This window comes from Aotus nancymaae, unplaced genomic scaffold (assembly GCF_030222135.1).
Source record: "Aotus nancymaae isolate 86718 unplaced genomic scaffold, 86718_ANA_hifiasm-v0.15.2.pri h1tg000053l, whole genome shotgun sequence".
NCBI lineage: Eukaryota > Metazoa > Chordata > Mammalia > Primates > Aotidae > Aotus > Aotus nancymaae.
Window position 1 is genome coordinate 19,019,923 of NW_026988467.1, and position 18,690 is coordinate 19,038,612.

At 52.5% G+C, this 18,690-nt stretch overlaps 1 pseudogene; it reads right to left on the reverse strand.

The window, feature by feature from the left end:
- Positions 1 to 8,290: 8,290 nt before the first annotated feature.
- Positions 8,291 to 8,607, reverse strand: LOC105708349 (peptidyl-prolyl cis-trans isomerase A-like; annotated as a pseudogene).
- Positions 8,608 to 18,690: the final 10,083 nt, after the last annotated feature.

The following is an 18,690-nucleotide window of genomic DNA, read 5'->3' on the forward strand; positions in this document are numbered from 1 at the left end:
GGGCCCTTCTATGAAGACATTTATAGCCAGCCGGCCTGGGGGAGCATTCAAGTGGTTTTCTCTCTTTTGTGTCCCTTTAATAAACGAGAAGAGGAGACATCAAATTAAAGCTGATTCTGGACAAACTTGGCTTTGCTGAGAGGCTCTGGAGAGGTCAGGGGAAGGTTATTCTGCTCGCTGACCCTGAGGCCTGGATGTTTCACCACATGCTTTGAAAATGTAGGCTCGGATGTCAAGGCCAGTCAGGCCTTTGAAGTCATCAAAGCTGACTCTCAGCCCTGTGCAGGGATCCCCTGAGCAGTCTCTGGTTGCAGCCTTCCAGGGATGGGGAACTCATTTCTTCTCTTCTCTTCTCTTTTTTTCGTTTCTTTTCTTTTTTTGAGATGGAGTCTCACTCTGTCACCCAGGCTGGAGTGCAGTGGTGCCATCTCTACTCACTGCAACCTCCACCTTCCAGGTTCAAGCAGTTCTCCTGCCTCAGCCTCCCAAGTAGCTGGGACTACAGGCATGCACTACCACGCCTGGGAGTTGGGTCTCACCACCACACAGGGAGGAAAGGGTGATACGTGAAGGCATAGAGACACACATGCAGGATGCCTTTCTTGACGATGGAGGGAGACGGTGTGATGTTGACATGAACCAAGGAAAGCCCAGGGTTGCCAGCAAACACTAGAATTTGAGAGGCAGGGAACACATTCTCCCTCTGAGGCCCCAAGAAGGGACCAATCCTGCCGACACCTTGATTTCAGACTGCCCCCCTCCTGAGCTATGAGACAGTCCATTTCTGTTGCTTTAAGCCACCTCGTTTGTGGAAATTTGCTCCGGCAGCCCTAGGATACTAGAAGAGAAGGGGAGAGAGTCAACATTAGGCAGTGTGTGTGTTCAGCAGTTTCCAATGTGGGAAACTGAGGCTCGGTCCCTCAAGAATGCTCAGGGAGACAGTGGGAATGTGCCCCAGTTACCCCAGCTCAGGGGAAGGGTCTGTGGTCTTTTTCACCAGCTTCCATCTGTCCTTACCTGAAGGGTACTCCTGGGGAACACCCACCCCTGATGCTTCTGGCCTGACCCATGTGTGGACAGGGCAGGCTCAGGCCGCCAGAAAAGTCCCCAGGTGAGAATTGCAGGTGCTGCCGGTTGGAAGTGTTAGGAGTCAGGATGCACAGGAAGAGGGTGCTGAGGGGATGTGGGTGGACACCCACAGTGTCTGTCAGGTCTTGACTGAGGATCTACTGTGTAGCCAGGTGCCACTCTAAACACGTGGAGTGCAGCTCCCCAGCTGACACGCAGAGAGGGAGGCAGATGGTGTCCTATCAAGCCCTGAGTGGCATATAATGCCCAACAGAGCAGGCAGGGATCACACAGCAGGTCCCTGGGGGACACGGGGATGGTATTCATTCCACCTGGATGGCCAGAACAGGCTTCTCTGAGGAAGTGGCCTCTGGAACTGAAACCTGCACATTGAGAAAATGAAAAATTCAGACATCTGGTGGAACAGCGTTCCAGGCAAGGGAACAGCCAGTGTGGAGGCCCTGAGGGGATGGCTGGCTACTGTGAAGATGAGACGAGCAAGAGGACCCGGCATGGGCCCGCTGTGGAGGAGGCTGGCAGGAGCCGGCCCCACTCCTCCCATGCCAGGCTTCTGTCCCTGGCACTGCTCTCCAGCCACCCAGAGCAGTAACTCCACTTCCTGGTCCAAGGGAAGCCTTTCGAGGCCCTGGGCACAGGAGTCGGAGGGGGAAGGGCCTGGATCCCCCATCCCCACCCCTCACAAGCGTCTGACCTTGGACAAGGCGTTAGCACGGAACCTCACTTTCTCACACTGGAAGATGGCCATCCTAACTGCATGCACTTCTTGAGGCTGGTGTGAAGCACAAAGGATCCCTTTTCCCCGGGGGTCCCTAAAGGGAGTGGGGGGTCCCTAAAGGGAGGTGCAAGTCCCCCTGTGCTTAAATTTCCCATGTTTACTCCTGCAGGAGGCTGGGCAATGGTCACCAAGTGCTTTCCCGGGAGAAGGAGAGTCATTGAAATTACACCAAGACATCTGTGTACATCTTTAATTCACCAGTTTAAAAAACACACAAAGGAATGAACAAGACCCAAGAAGAGAAAAAATGAATGAGAGGGTGGGGGCTGGCCCCCCCCAGCCTTCTGTGTGCATTTACCCTTAGGTAATTCTCACAGCAAGACTGGGGGCTGGGGCTAGGTTGTTTTTAATTTCAATTTTTTGGTTACAAAATTAGTACATGCTTATTGGCTTAAAAATTTTCAAATCATTTAGGAGTGTATAGAGTCAGAAATGAAAGTCATCCACTCTGCCCCTTCCACCACCCTTCTACCACCTGTTTGGGGAGTTTCCCTCCAAGCTTTTGCATGTATAGTGAACCTATAAAGGGGGTTGCTTTTGTTTTTAACAAACACGCCCTTTTAACTTAATATACCCTGGATGTCTGCCCTTATTAGTGATCACAAGGTAGATACGATACCTCATGCTATTGACTGAAATAGCTGAGAGAGGTCAAGGCTTTTGCTCAAGGTCACACACAGGTGAGTGGCAGAGTTGGGCCTGGGACCCGGTCTGTGTGAATCTGGGGCAGCAGGTCTCTGTGCTGTGCAGAAGCAATGCCATCGGCCATTCTTAGCATCTCAGCACCACCTGGTAAGAGGAGCTTGTTTCTGGAGCTGGACAGCTGAGAGAGGCAGGAGATAGGGAGGAAGCGGGTGATTGCGGGGCTGGGAACTTTGTTCCAGAACTAGGGGCTCAGCCAGGGGAGGCACAGCCCCCTGTAGGTCTGGGTGGGTAGTGCAAAGGGGACAGGAGGAGGGGGGCTGGGTGCTGCGGCCTCTTAAGTGGCCCCTGTTATCTCTCCCAGGCTCCCACCAGGTAGGCTTACCCTTTTTTTGAGACAGGGTCTCGCCTGTCACCCAGGCTGGAGTGTGTGATGCAATCATAGCTCACTGCAGCCTCAAACGCTGGGGCTCAAATGATCCTCTGGCCTCGGCCTCTCAAAGTACTGAGGTAGATTGCAGGTGTGAGCCACCATCCCTGGCCACTTACCTTTCTGCTACCATCTTTGCCCCTCGTCTGTCTGAGCCAGCCTGAAGCTCTGAGCCCCCTCCAGTGGGGCTGGCTGAGCTGCAGCCTCTCTCCCATCCTGTCCGTGGCTCAGCCCCCATGTGGGCAAAATAGTCCACGTTGCCTGCCTCCCACCCTATATAGGCCCAGAGGCATTAGTCTTCCCTCTCTTTAAGGGATGCTGGGATCCCCTGAAGCACCCAGTGGATGGTCATTCAACTTTTGCTTGGATGACTTCAGAGATGGGTAGCTCATTACCCTCCAAGGAAGCTGGTTTCATCTTGAATGGCTATAATGGATGGTGGGGAACAAGCTTGGGCCCTGAGACAGAGCCAGGTGTGGGGGAGACTGGAGGAGCTGATTGATGCATATAAGTCTGCTCCAGTTGTGTGTGAGGGGCGGGAGTCGGTGAGCCTCAGTTTCCCACTCTGACTTCCTTTGGATCAGTGTTGACCGAACTGCAGGTCATCTACCATGAATGAGTCATGATATTAATTGAGTGGGTTGTGACCAGCATTTTTAAAAAGGAATAGAACAGAATAAGATAGGAAATATCAGCGTGCATTTCAATAACTTAGGGGTAACTCTTTCTGGAGACATCTGCTGTCGGTGCGGGGGCCGCATCCTGGTACAGTGGGCACAGAGGTGTCTTACAGGACTGGTGGGGGCAGGGGCCTCCAGCAGCACGGAGGGTGGCCTAGAGGGGCCTCTTCCTGCCCGCCCCTCACCCGAGTCCAAACAGGGGCCCCAGGGGCGGTGGGAACAGGGAGACCCTCTCAGCTCTCCCTGTGCATCTCGTGGGCTTGGAGTAGTCCCATAAATCGTCTGCCCGGAGTCAGGGGCATAGAACTCCCTGATTTATGCCCCGCCGGGCCCGCCCCCTCTGCCTCCCTCTCGGGCTTTGTGGGGCCAAGGCCTGGCAGGCTGCTGGCTCCAGACGGCCCTGCGGTTGCCGTGGTGACAGGTTCAGGCTGGGCCATTATCCCATCTCCCTCACTGCTTCCCGCCCTCAGGCACCCCTCCCTGCCTCGCTCGCATCAGGGCTGGCATTTGAACAGCACCAAGGGCTTCTTCTCCATTAGCCCAGCTCCTCCTGCAGGACCCACCCCCACCACCGCCACCACCCAAGTCCAGAGGCCCATGTATCTGTGTCACAGTGAAGTGCAGACTTGGAACTCACTAAGGCAAGGCAGGACTGGGTGCTGAGCGAGTGCCTGGCCAGCATACAGATCCCGCTCCTCCACTTCAAGGCTGGCCATCACAGTACCAGCCTCATGGGCTTGCTGTAAAGAACCCGTGAGGGTCTACGGTGAAAGGGCTGGTCCCTCAGACCCCGCAGGTCTCCATCGCCTCATCTGTAAAGTGGGTGTAATGACATTCACATTCACTGCTGTCTCCCAGGGCCTGCAGCAGTGTGGGACACACAGTAGGTGCTCAATGGATGTGAGTGGATAAATGAATCCCATAGATTATTGTAAAATTTCTTCAATGAGAACATAAGTGCAGTGAGTCGAAGATGACCATCGGTCCTTTGGCAAGCTTCTTACTGAGATGGTGGCTGTCAGGTACCAGCACGGGCCCTGTGCCGGGCACCGTGTATAGCGTGGTCTCACGTGTTCTTCTCAGTAACCCTACAATGTAGCCAGCTGTCATTACTTTTTTTTTTTTGGAGGCAGGGTCTCACTGTCACTCAGGCTGGAGTGCAGTGGCATGATCATGGCTCACTGCAGCATCATCCTCCCAGGCTCAAGTGATCCTCCTGCCTCAGCCTCCCGAGGAGCTGAAACTCCAGGCATGCACCATCACACCTGGCTAACTTTTACATTTTTTGTAGAGACAGGGTCTTCCTATCTTGCCCAGGCTAGTCTTGAACTCCTAAACTCAGGGGATCCGCCTACCTCAGCCTCCCAAAGTGCTGGGATCACAGGCATGAGCTGCCACCTCCAGCCCCATTACTACTTTCACACAGATAAAGAAAGCACCGTGATGGAGGGCTCACTGCCCCTCCCCGTGGGATCTGGACCCATATTATGCTTGTCTGTACCCAACAGAACGCAGCAGGAATGACATCGCCACCCTCCAAGGCTAGGGCAGAAGGAACTTGCTGCTTCTGTGTTCGTCTCTGGGAGCCCCCAGCCACCATGTAAGAAACTGATGACCCCGGGGACTCCATGCTGGAGACCCTGACCTGAAGGAAGAGAGGGAGGGAGCTATCCAGCCAGATCCCAGCTCGTCCAGGCATTTGGAATCATCCCACCTGAGGCAGAGACGAGTAGTCTCCACTGAGCCCCATCCAAATTACAGATGCACGAACACAAAAACATCACTCATTGTTCTCATCAACTTTGGACTGATTTGCTCTGCAGCATGGATTTGCTAGAACAGAATTAAAACCCTGAGCTCCGTGCCTGGCACATAGTAAGTGCTCAGTGAAGTAGTGGGTAATAGTAACAGTAGCAGTTGTTGTTGTCGCTGCTGGGAAGCAAATAGCCTAATAATTCAGAATCGAGGCTCTGGAGTTCGGCCACCTGGGTCTCAATCCCAGTCGCTAATTCTGCAACCACGGACAAGTTACTTTCCCTCTGTAGTCCTCAGTTTCTTCATCTGTGTAAAATGAGGCTGAATGTGGCAGCTCATGCCTGTGATCCCAGCACTTTGGGAGGCTGAGGTGGGCGGATCCCCTGAGTTCAGGAGTTCAAGACCAGCCTGGGCAAGATAAGGAGATCCTGTCTCTACAAAAATTAAAAAGTTAGCCAGGTGTGATGGTGCATGCCTGGAGTTTCAGCTCCTCGGGAGGCTGAGGCAGGAGGATCACTTGAGCCTGGGAGGATGACGCTGCAGTGAGCCATGATCATGCCACTGCACTCCAGCCTGAGTGACAGAGCGAAACCCTGTCTCCAAAAAAAATATAAAGTAATGCTAGCTGGCTACATTGTAAGGTTATTGAGAAGAGCACATAAGACCATGCTATACCTATACATGGTGCCCGGCACAGGGCCCGTGCCGGTAACTGACAGCCACCACCCTCAGCAAGGGCATCGGCATCATCTTCAATTGAAGGTTGAAAGTGCATGCTCTCATTTTATAAGGCTCTGAAGGAGTCAGAGTTGGGAAGAACAAAGTGATCCTGTGCAACCGTCCATCACACAGATGGGATCGGGTTGCTGGTGGAGGCTTTGAATTATGATATTTTTATCTTTATAAAGAGCTCTGGGTGGCCCATTTGAAAGGCAAATAAATAATAATGATGACAATGGAGAAGGAAGGGGAGGAGGGGGAGGAGAAGAATTTGCCTGGTGGAGCTCACCTACGTCACTACCTCTAGAACGGCCCAAGGGATTGATTGGTTCCTCACTGACTGCTAAATTCTGCATGCTCTCGGGGTCGGGGGGTAGAGGAGCTTCTCAGTTTCTTTGAGTTGTCCATTCCTGCCTATTGGACACTGTCAGGATCTTCCAGATCAGCTGGCCCAACCTCTCATTGTACATATAAGGACCAAAGAGGGACAGTGACATGCCCGAGGTCACACAGTAGGTCAGGATTAGAGCTGGGACCAGAGTCAGAGCCCCGCTTCCCTCACAGGTTGGATCTTTCACACTGCTTCCAGCCTCAGAAGCAACACATTTGAGGGGGGCGGGCTTTGCTTACAAAGCTTTCAGGAGCGGGCCTTGCCCTCTCCCTCTTGCTCTCCACGGACGTTCTTGCATTAAAAATTCTCATTGTGGGAGTCTCTGCTATTATTCATTTCTTTCAAAATGGAATGCTAGCAGCTGACAAGGGGGCCGCTCATGTCCAACACTGGATGGAACAGGACAGGGGTGGTTTTCCCATCCCCCATCGCAGATGGGGAAACAGAGGTCCCCGATCAGGCAAACAAGCCTGTATTTCTCATCTCAAAAGGCCCCCGTGGCCTCTCCTTACAAAACAACGAGTGACTTCCATCTACCTGGTACACTTGGGAGGACCCTAAGACCATTGTAAGTGCCCCTGCTCAGCCACTGTCTCCCCAGTCACCTCACCATGCCCAAGAATCCCCCTTTGGCGTTTCCTGCTTTTGAGTGAGAATGGCGTTAATGGAAACCTCCCAGTTGCCATGCTGTTGCGCTGCCAGTAGCGGGTAGTGTGGATAAAATACAGAAGTTGTTACTTAATCTTGCTTTGCCACTCATTACCCGTGTGACCTTGAGCTCGCCATGTTACCCCTCTGAGCCTCAGTTTCTTTGTCTATAAAATGGGGCTCATAATTGGGCCTATGCTGCCCTGTGAGGGTAAAAGGTGGCACTCTAGTTGTCTCTTGCTACATAACAAACCACTTTGCAACTCAACGGCTTCAAAACAACAATCCTTTGTTTGGCTCATGAATTTGCAATCTGGGCAGAGCGGGCAGAGCCAGCTGATCTTGCTCTGCTCCACGTGGTGGTGTAGGTGGCTGCCAGGGCTGGCTGACGGGGGCTGGGGGATTCCTCTCCACAGTAATGACTGGCTTGACTAGTTTCTCCCCACCTGGTTCTCTGGACAGGGCAACTTGGGCTTCCTTACACCATGGCAGCCGGGTTTCAGATGTGAGCATCCCAGGAGAAGGGAAAGTAGCTTTGGGACTGGAAAGCATTACAGCAACACTTTCATTGAAGTCTGTTGGTCAAGCCCAGATTCAGAGAGAAGGGACATAAGAAATGGCATTTACAATAGCAACAAAACACAGCCATGCCTCGTGTAGTGATGGGGATACATTCTGAGAAACGCAGCCCTAGGCCATTTGTCATTGCGTAAACATCACAGAGTGCTTTACACAAACCTAGATGACAGAGCCTACCTCACTCCTAGTCTCTATGGCTTAGCCTACTGCTCCCAGGCTACAAACCTGTATTGCATGTTATTGTACAGAATACTGCAGGCAATCGTAACACAATGGTAAGAATCTGTGTATCTAAATATGGAAAAGGTAATGAGTTGTATTGCTAGGGCGTCACAAGGTGATAGGAATTTTTCAGAACTATTATAATCTTTTTTGTTTGTTTGTTATTTAGTTTTATTTCATAATCATAAACTTAACTGCAATCCAGCTGGGCATGGAAGGGAACAAGGTAAACATGGAATCCAAAAGGGACTGAGCGAGAGCACAGAGATTCTAGGATACTGCGGACAAATGGCATGGAGGGGTGCTCTCCTGAGCTACAGAAGGAGTGGTCGAGTGGTGAAGATAAACACAAGTCAAACTTACTCGAGTTGTCCACAGTTAGCAATGGTGACCTTCCTGCTGGTCTTGCCATTCCTGGACCCAAAGCGCCCCATGGCCTCCACTACATTCATTCCTCTTTCACCTTGCCAGAGGCCACATGCTTGCCATCCAACCACTCAGTCCTGGCAGTGCAGATGAAAAACTGGGAACCGTTTGTGTTGGGTCCAGCATTTGCCGTGGACAAGATACCGGGACCTGTATGCTTTAGGATGAAGTTCTCATCATCAAATTTCTCCCCGTGGATGGACTTACCGCCAGTACCATTATGGCATGTGAAGTCACCACCCTGACACATACACCCTGGAATAATTCTGTGACAGCAGGAACCCTTATAACCAAATCCTTTCTCTCCAGTGCTCAGAGCATGAACTTTTTCAGCTGTCTTTGGAAACTTGTCTGCGGACAGCTCGAAGGAGAAGGGGGCCAAGGGCTCGCCATCGATGACCATGTCGGAGAACATGGTGGGGTTGACCGTGGCCGGTAGCATGGGGCTCCCGGTGGTGGCGTCGGCAAAGTGCCTGCACCATTATAATCTTATGGGACCACTGCCATATACGCAACCCAGTGCTGACCAAAACATCATCATGTAACGTGTGACTGTGGTTATCTACATAACTGTTTGCTGACGTCTGCTTTCCCCGCCCATTTAGATCTTCTTGCTCATTGCTGTATCTCCAGAGCCTAGAACAATGCCTAGAAGGCAGAAGGCCTTCAATAGACATGATTCATTCAATGTCTAGCTGGACGAATGAACTGAGACCTCTCCCCTGAAATGACAACCCTGGGTCTCCGTAGCTCAGGTTAGGGTGGGGGCAGGGAGGTTATGAAAGGCCCACTGGCTCCATCAGCTGAGGCCTGGTTTTGGACCCCAACTCTGGCCCCAGGGTGCTGGGTGACCTTGGGCAAGTCACAGACTTCTCTGTGGGTGTCAGTGAAAGCTAATAAAACCAGACCCTGGCTTTTCAACTTGTGTCATCCAAAACTCTGTGTATGACTTGCTTTAATTAAGATAAGAGCACAGGGAAATGTTTGGACTCGCTGTTCACTCTTTGATGTTCAGCCTTTTGCGTTGTTGTTTTGATGTCCAGGGTCTTGGAGCACTGGACTTGGGTTCTTAGCCCTGGCTGGCGGGCTGCCTGCCTTCTGCTGTTTGCCTTGTTAAAAGCACTTATGATCTAATAAAGTGAGATTGATGTGGCCTCCCCGGGGATGAAACGCTTTCCATTCCCCGTATTCACTGCGCTTCCCAGCTGCACTCATGGCTGGCACGTACTGTGTAGCAATTGAACACTAGGCCCTGGGCTGAGGTTCACTTCATCCTACGAGGTGGGTACTGTTATCGTCCCCATTCTACACATTGTGGAAACTGAGGCACTGAGCGGCTATGGGACTTATCTAAGATCATGGTAAGTAAGCAGGTAAGTAAAGGTATCAGGATTCTGGTCCAGAGTGCTGCATGATCTCTTGGGGGCTGCTGGTGGCCCTGGCTTGGATGGGAAGCACACAGGGAACTTGAGTGAGAGCTCATAAGATGGGAAGCAAGTGAACCTCCATCTCTCTTTTCTTTTCTTTTTTTTTTTTGAGATGGAGTCTCGCTCTGTCGCCAGACTGGAGTGCAATGGCATGATCTTGGCTCACTGCAACCTCCGCCTCCTGGGTTCGTGATTCTCCTGCCTCAGCCTCCTGAGTAGCTGGGATTATAGCCATCTGCCACCATATTCAGCTAGCTTTCTGTAGTTTTAGTAGAGATGGGATCTTGCCATGTTGGTCAGGCTGGTCTCAAACTCCTGACCTCAAATGATCCACCCGCCTTAGCCTCCCAAAGTCCTGGGATTATAGGAGTGAGCCACAGCACCTGGCTGAACCTCTGTCTCTGAGTTTGTTCAGTGACAACGTCAGGCCTTGGAGAAAGAGAACAGGCTTATGAGGTGTTGCCGCTATGAATCCCTATTTTACAGCTGGGAAAACTGAGGTTCAGAGAGGTTGCCCAAAGGGGATTCAAAAGAATAATGTCTGGGAGGAGGAAAGTGTGGGGCTCACTGTCTAAGGTTAAGTCGGGTCAGAATGTTATGGCGGTGCCAGTCTGGTGTGCGGGATGTTGACTGAACAGAACTTGGCATCTTACTGCCCAAGAAATAGCGGGGATGGGAAGTGACTGGGCCTCCCTGGGGGCAGCCCGTTCTCTGCAGAATGATCCTCAGGAAGATGAAATCATGTAGGAAAACACCCTACATCCCTGATTCCCACAGTCACGGAAGGGGGTAGAACAGGGGGTCTGCAAAGGAAGTTGGCGCCCTTTCCTGGTGCTCAGCTGTAGCTGTGGGTGCCCCCAGCAGCACAAATAGCCCAGCAATGTCCTTTGCTGTTAGTCTGTTCCAACGTCAGAAATTCCACCACTAACAGCTTCCAGAGAAAGCTCAACCTTGTTGACAGGAAAGGAAAGTCACTCGTGTGGTCACTTGCACAGCAGCCTAGATTTGGTTTCCTTATCTCGAAAATGGAACAAAACACCAACCCCCTCAGGTTGTGAAAACTCCTAGCACAGTTCCAGAGGGCAAAGGAGGTGTGCTCTTGCTGAAAGCAGACCTGGGGTCTCTGGGCCTGCTGCAGAGTGTAGAGGATGGCCACTCGCTGGAATTCCACTGTGCCCCGGCCTCACCAGCCTGTAGGTACCTACGTCACACTTATGTTGATATCCAGATGAAGAAGCTTCTTAGACATCATCCGCTCCAAACACCCTCCGCCAGCCCCAGCCGGAAGGCCAGTTACTCCTAGCATCCTCCACGGTGGTACCCAACCCACGGCCAGGAGTTTTCTTCAAGTCTTGGTGAGATGCCTTGCGACTGCATCGGCCACAGGCGCTCCCGAAAAAATGCTGCACCACATGTGGCCACCCTCCACCCTGGTCACCCTGAGCTTCCAGCTGCCACATTTGCCATGTTGTCATGGAGGTGGTCAAGGAGTGGGCTTAGGGCAACTCCAGCTTGCTGACTGTCACCTGGGCCCCAAGGCAGCCCTTCCAGGGCCCTGGGTCTTGCACAGTCTCCATGACAACAGCTTGGACCGCATCTTTCCCTGTCCCTTTCTCATCACAACTCAAAACCAAGGTGGGGTGGAGGGCATACCTTCTCCTCCGTCACCCTCATCTTCCCTGTTCTCAACCTCAAGTGAGATCTACCAGAGAGGAGCCAGCAGGGCCACCACCGGCCAGACTCCGAATCCCAGCATGGGTTTAACCAGCCCAGCCTGCTGCAGAGAGAATGAGAGTCCCACTGCAGCCCCTCTAGCTGGAGTGTGGGGCATGAGCCCCAGCAGAGTCAGGCCCTCCGTGCTGGCTGGGAAAGCCTTTCCCTGGCTGGGCCCCTGCTTCCCCATCTGTGAGTTAGATACTTCCCAAGCCCCCTCCAGCTCAGACATTCTGAGCCCATGTGTCTCCTCTGCACCGAAGGCAGCCAGCAGCAACCACCCCTCTTCCCTCCGGGCCGCGCTGGAGCAGCTGAGCCCCTTATCACACGCAGCCATCTTCGCTGTTTGCATGGTGCTCACTTCCCCTGGCTAAGAAAACATGTTCACAAAATCAGATTTCTCTGGAAAGCAGGCAGGTTAAAAGGAAAGGAAACGTTGAATGCTGTGGAGTGGGGATCTGAAGGCAGAGACTGACCTCTGGGACTGCCCCCACACTTCTGGGTCCCCTTCATTAGAGGAAGCAGAGCCTGATCCCCAGTTCCTGCCCCTGAGTAGTCCTCTCTGCTTCCCTCGGGTCTATTCCAGCATCCACAGGCAGCTGAGGCCTGGAGAGGTTTAGAGCCTTCTCAGAGTCACACAGAACGTTATCATTTGTTATCATCCAGAACTTTCTGTGGCTCCCCACTGCTGGCAGGGCAAACCCACGTGCATCCTCGTGCTCAAGGTCCTCCCCGTCTTCCCTTATGTGGCCCTTTAGCTCTAGACACCCCAACTCCTCCCCAGCCCAAACAGCTTGTCTTTGCCACAAGTGTCTCTTCCCCAACCCGCTTCTGTCTGTTCGGCTCTCTCCTACTCTTCAAGACCCCACTCAGACCCTGCCTCCTCCAGGAAGCCTTCTCTGACTAGCCCTGCCCACGTGATCCTGTCTGAGGGGTTCTGGCCACACTGGGAGGAGCCTGTTCACTTCTTATCTATACCCACCCTCTCCCCACAGCTGTCTTCTGGGTCAGAGCCTGGTTCCCACTTCTTGGAGCTGGCCTGACCTGCTCAGGGCTGCTGTGGGCCACCAAGGAGAGAAGGAAAGGATTTCCTTGGGACGAAGTGACACCAACAGCGGCAGAAGGCTGCCTGAGGACCTCACCTTGGGGCCTTTCTTAAAAGTGACTTTTCCTGATCTTAAACGTGGATATAGCATGTGTGGTCACACAGCAGCTCTGCAGGCGTTCACAGGATGAGACAGGCCTACCTGAGCTCACACGGAGAGCCATCCATGATGAACATCCAAGCGACAGAACGAAATGCACATGTGGTCCCATTCGTTTTTAATCAAACAAACAAAGCAAAACACCTGTGACCTCTCACGTGCACCCAGCCTTGGTCTGAGCACTCTGTGTGCATGGACTCATGCGATCCTCCTAATGATCCTCCTAATGACCCCGAACCCTAATGACCCCATGTTACAGATGAGCAGACTGAGGATAAGGGGTAGGATTCAAGACCAGGCCACAGTCAGGCTTCTGCGCCAGTGCTCTCAAGCCTCCTCTGTGCTGCCTGCTGCGTGCTCAGTGCTATTCAGCGGTTCCGAACAGTACATAACCAAAGAGAGAGAAAAGCCGGCAGGAAGGTGCCCCCGGGTCTTGCATGAAGCCAGGTTTAGAGAGAGAAAAACAAGAGGAGGCTTCCACTTCCTCTTCTTACATTCTGTGTTGATTGGTTATCACAAATAATATAATCTATTTGAAAAATAGAAAAAGCAGCACATGATCATTGTAGAAAACTCAAGAGAAGAGAAAGCCTTCAGAAAGAAATTAGAGTCAGCCTGGGTTCTGGGAGCAGGCAGCGCAGCATACTCAAGCCAGAGGATTCTAGAAGAATCACCGTGAACATGGGTGAGTAACTAGGATCATTGCAGCTCTAGTGGTGGCAGGAGCGAGAGCCGATTGTAGCTTGGTGTAGGAGGCGCTTTACAACCCATCAGAGTTATTTTGCCATGGAAAACAGCAGCCTCGTATGGTGGTGAGCTGCCCATCAGTGGAGGCATAGGAGGAGATAGCAGATGCAGGATTAATGCTGAACTGTTTGCTCGTGGGTCCCGTGAGTCAGTCTGTTGCCCAGTCCTCCACCTTTAACTCAAGCTAGACAGAAATGGAATGTACCTGCAAGGATGAAGCCCCATGCCTGACTGGTTAAACGATAACAAATAATTTTTGTTTATTTGTTTGTTTGCAGAAAGTGATTTATTTAGAGAGAGAGAAAGAAACAGCTAATTCTCACACTGAGTGAGAGAATCCAGAAAGATGGAATCCAGGAGAGGAAAGCAGCTTCCACCCTGAGTGGAAGGGAATAGAGAGAGATAGAGTTTAGGAGGGGAAGACAGGCTTCCATGAGAGAGTGTGGAAGGGGACTTCAGAGGGGAAATCCAGAAGAGAAAGATGGCTTCCACAAAGGGAGTGTTCGTGGAAGGGGATCCAAACATGGAGTCTGAACAATAACAAATAATTTAAATGCAGGATTCTGAGACTTGCACAGACACAGCAGCTCAAAGTGCCCCTTAACATGGGTGGTTTCATGGGATTTCAGAACCTCCCAACATCACTGGCAGAAACATTTTGTAGAGGAGAAAGACGGAAAGCTCAGAGAGGTCTAGACTTGCCCAAGGTCACCCAACTGGCCCAGAGTTCCTGGCTCTGCTCGGCCAGGGCATTTCTCACAGCGATCGTTCATTCCTTCCAGGGTCCAGCATCCAGTCCGTGCTCAGGTCCTGCACGGAACGGAGTCAGAGACCCTGATTCTGCTCTGTCTCTGGCCAAACGTGCCGAGCAAGTCCCCACCCATCTTGTGCTGGGTTTGATATTTCTGGGCTTCCTTCCAGGCCTCATCTGTCTGCCACCCACTCCTGTTCCTCAGTTTTCTTAGCTTGTCCCCTGACACCAGACCTCAAGGAGTCCTCAGATGGACGGGGTAAGAGGGGGCCCTTGGGGCGTCACACGCCCTGATGCTTGCACCTTTCTTTCATTCCGCGCAGATTTATAGGTGTGTGTTTCTGAACTCTCATTCACTGTCCACAGCCCAACACATGGCTTAAAAACAACAGATACGATGAGAGAGATCTTGCCTGTAGATGAAAGCAAGAAGGAAGCCGGCCTCCCCCGGCCCTGGCCTGGCGCAGGCCCACTGCACACTGTAGTCAAGGCAAAGTCAGGGCTGGACGTCTGGAGAAGTCCAGAAGGCTCCTGCCCACCCAAGGGTCTGGGGCTTCCACGGGGCCCTAGTGCAAGGCCTCGGACGAAGTACTTCAGGAGGCAAAAGGAAACAGAGAGCCCTGTTTCTGGGGGCGATGGACTGGCATGCCAGGAAGGGGGCCTTGGCAGAGCCTAAAGTCAGGAGGGGTGATGCCAAATGGCCCCGGGCCCCTCCAGCACTGCCTTGGGGACTCTGCCTTCCTTGCTCACTCTGCTCCAGCCACTCAGGCTTCCTTCTGTTCCTTGAAACTCAGCAAGCTCATCTCCCTCCACCCAGGGCCTCTGCGTACACTGCCCACGCCGCTGGAACGCTCTCCTCCGCAGCCCTTGAAAGACCTCCGCAGCCCTCGAAAGACCTCCTCAGCCTTCAGGTTTCGGATTGAATGACACCTCCTCCAAGAGCCTCCGACTGGTAACCCAGTCCAGTCCTGTCTTCCTAATGTACTTGGCACACTTTATAATCATGTGTTGTAGGGATTATAGATGACTTAATGAATTCACACTTTCATGATATCAATTAGATTGTTGATTACATTATAATTATTATCACTTATAGCTTATTGAATGATTTTATGATTATCTGAAGGCTCCATGAGGATGTGTTCCTTTCATCCTCTGGGTGAATGGGGCCAGCTCTGCCACCGACTCACTGCCCTGGGCCCAGGCATTAGCCCTTCTGATGATAACAGCAAATGATGTTTAGTTCTTCCCAGGAACAAAGCATTTTCCACCTAAGACTTTATTTAATCCTCACAACCACCCAGTAAGGCAGGGCAAGGGTTATTTCCATTGTGCAGATGTGGACGCTGAGGCTGAGTGTATTCAGCTGCAGCCTGGACACGGTCTGCTTGTGCACCATGGCCCCGGACTGCCTGAGCACCCAGGAGCCTTGCTCACGACTCTCCCGTGTGTCACATGTGAGCGCTACGGGGGAGGACATAGACATCAGGCAGTGACACTTAAGGGTGGATTCATCTGTTCACTCCCTGAGCAGATTTCCTTCCAGGTGGGGAAGATAGGGATTCATCCCAGAGGGAAGAAAGCCAGAGCGCCCCATAGGGAACCACTGTGGGGACTAGGATACCACCACGGGAGAGGCATTGGGAGAGGCTTTCTCTGCGTCAGCTCCCACCCACAGACCCCTCTGGCCCTCTCCTGGTCTGCAGAGGGACCACTAGTGTTTCCAGGGGGCGGGACAACTTGGACCCTCTCCTGTGTTGCAGGCGGAAGGTGGGCAGGTGGATGGGACAGTGAACTATAAATTCTGCTCTGGGAAGGGCCACATGGCAGCAGGAGCAGGGGCTTCTGTAGCCTCTGTGCCCCTTGGTCTGGATCATTCTCCTTCGAGGGATGCCTCCTGAGGAAGTAATCAGGGGCAAGGTCAGCGACTTCTGACAGGCAGTGCACCCAGACTGACCACCTCAACCCTGTGCCAGCCCCTGCCTGGGCTCAGGAGACCAGAAATGAGTGCTTATAACCAGCTGGTGGAGCCGGGGGGAGCTGGGATGGAAAGGGAAGGAACAGCTGTGCAGCCTTCGTGCCGTTAACCAGACAAATCACAAAGCGGTGCCTCAGGACTCCCACCAGCTACATGGCTGACGGTCAGGACTTCACATGTGGGCAGAAGTCACGGCACAAGTCTTCATTTGTTTACATGAATGAGAGGAGAGAAAAGGCTTTAAAAATGTGTGTTGAGGGTTCTTTATGCTATTCTTTAAACTTTTGTATATGCTGAGTTTTTCTATAATAAAAAGTAAAAAAGAAAGGAAGGAGGGAGGGAGGGAAGGAAGGAAAGAAGGAAGAGAGAAAGGAGGGAGGGAGGAAGGAAGGAGAAGGGAGGGAGGAAGGGAGGGAGGGAGGAAGGAGGGAGAAGGGAGGGAGGGAAGAAAAGAAGAATTCTATATACAATTCCGTTTTTTTAAGTAAATGAGTTATGTGTGTGTATTTGCCATGCATGAGGAAAGTCTGGGCACACAGGTACACAGATGTGAAGAACTGCTATCTCTAGTGGGGTTATGGATGATTTTCATTTTCTTCTTTGCACTTTTAATTTTCCTAATTGGGAAAAAATAACACAACAATTAAGACCAAAAAGTTGACGGGGAGTCTGGACATAGTGGCTCATGCCTATCATCCCAGCACTTTGGGAGGCCAAGACAGGCGGATTCCTTCAGTCAGGGAGTTTGAGACCAGCCTGGGCAACATGGAGAAACTGCATCTCTACAAAAAATACAAAAATTAGCCAGGCGTGGTGGCTCGCGCCTGTAGTCCTAGCTACTCGGGAGGATGAGGTGGAAGGATCGCTTGAACATGGGAGGCAGATGTTGCAGCGAGCTGAGATCATGCCACTGCATTCCAGCCTGGGTGTCGGAGTGAAATCCTCTCTCAAAAAAAAAAAAAAAAAAAAAGGAATGTCTTGTGTTCTAGACTCTCCTCCACCCACTCAGCAGCTCTCTGTCTCTGCTTCAGTGACCTCACCACTCTGAGCCTTATCTCTCTCCCCAGCAAAATGGGGGCATCACTAATGGGGATGCAGTGAGGACAGAAAGGGGCGGTGCTGAGGGTGCACCTGGTAGGACCCCAATGCCTGTGTGCTGCCCCCCACACGCACTCAGGCACCCACACGAGGGAGAGCCCGCACACACCACAGACCCTGGAATGACAAAGAGCAAGGCTTCCTGGCCCCACATAGGTGCCCTGTTTCACCCTTGTGCCCGTGCGTGCACGCGCACACACACACACACACACACACACGATGCGCACATGAACACACGCTGTAACCTGTGTGGGGTGGCTCTGTCAGCCGACTGGGTGGGTGAGAGGAGAGAGCCCCGTCCCTTTCCAAGATAAACACAGGAAGTGAGGATCCCACAGTGTCAGGGTAAGGTTGGGAGTCATCCATAAACTCCAGGCAGGGGTGGGGGATGGAGAGAGGCCCAGAGAGGTGAGGGGGGTGTGGGAGTCTGGGCAGGGTCTGAGTTTGACATATGCTGTCTTAGGTTCAGATGTGAAAAGTTGAAATGGTGACTAAGCTTGGAGGCTATCTTAGCTCTGTCTGTCTGTCTGTCTGTCTGTCTGGGACAACACCTCCTACCCTCACCCTCTCCTCTCTCCCCAGCCCTGGGCTCAGTAAGCCAGGTGTTCAGGCCAATCGGAGGCCCGGGGGCCTCCAGCCAGGCCCCCACACTTAGGGAAGCCAGAACCTGTGCTCAGCAAATGCTTGCAAAGGCCATGAGTAGATGGAAAGAAACAGTCATCTCGGATTCCAGGATGCTCCCGAATCCAGCACAAGCTTCAGTGCCTCACAGCCCAGCTCAGATCTCTGAGAGATTATCCTGGGGCAGCTGCCAGGGTATGGCGCCCCAGCCTCCTCCACCCAAGTCACTGCTCCTACTTTCCTCGAAGCCCACTGAGTCCCAGGGGAAAGGAGCAACGGGGCCTCTGCCAGGCCAAGGCGGGTGGGAGGGCACAGGGCTGACCACTCAGGACCTCTGGAGAATGTTGGATGAATGAACCCTCGCTGTGTGCCAGGTACTTGACATCAGCCTTAAATACTTTTCTGGAACAAATCAAGGGTGAGGGGAGAGAAGGATGTTTTCTACTTTACCCGTAGCCACCCAACCATCCTCATTTTGCGATGAGGTTCCTAGCTGGATCCAAATAGCGCAGTTAAAGGTGGTGGCTCCCACCTGCAGGGGCAGAGGGGCAGATGGAAACCTTTCTTGAAGTATTCTGTTATGAAACTCCCCACTCATTCCCCTGAGCCAGTGGAATAGGGTTTTTCTGTTAAGTGCAATTGCCTGCCCATCTCTGCTCCCATCTTTTGCTCCAACCTCACAGCTAGAGCCCCCGGGCAGGCCAAGAGTCTGGCACATCCCACTCTGCCTCCTGCACCACTTGAGCCAGTCGCCCACACTCTCCGCCCCTCTCTGCACCAGCTGCTTCCGGCG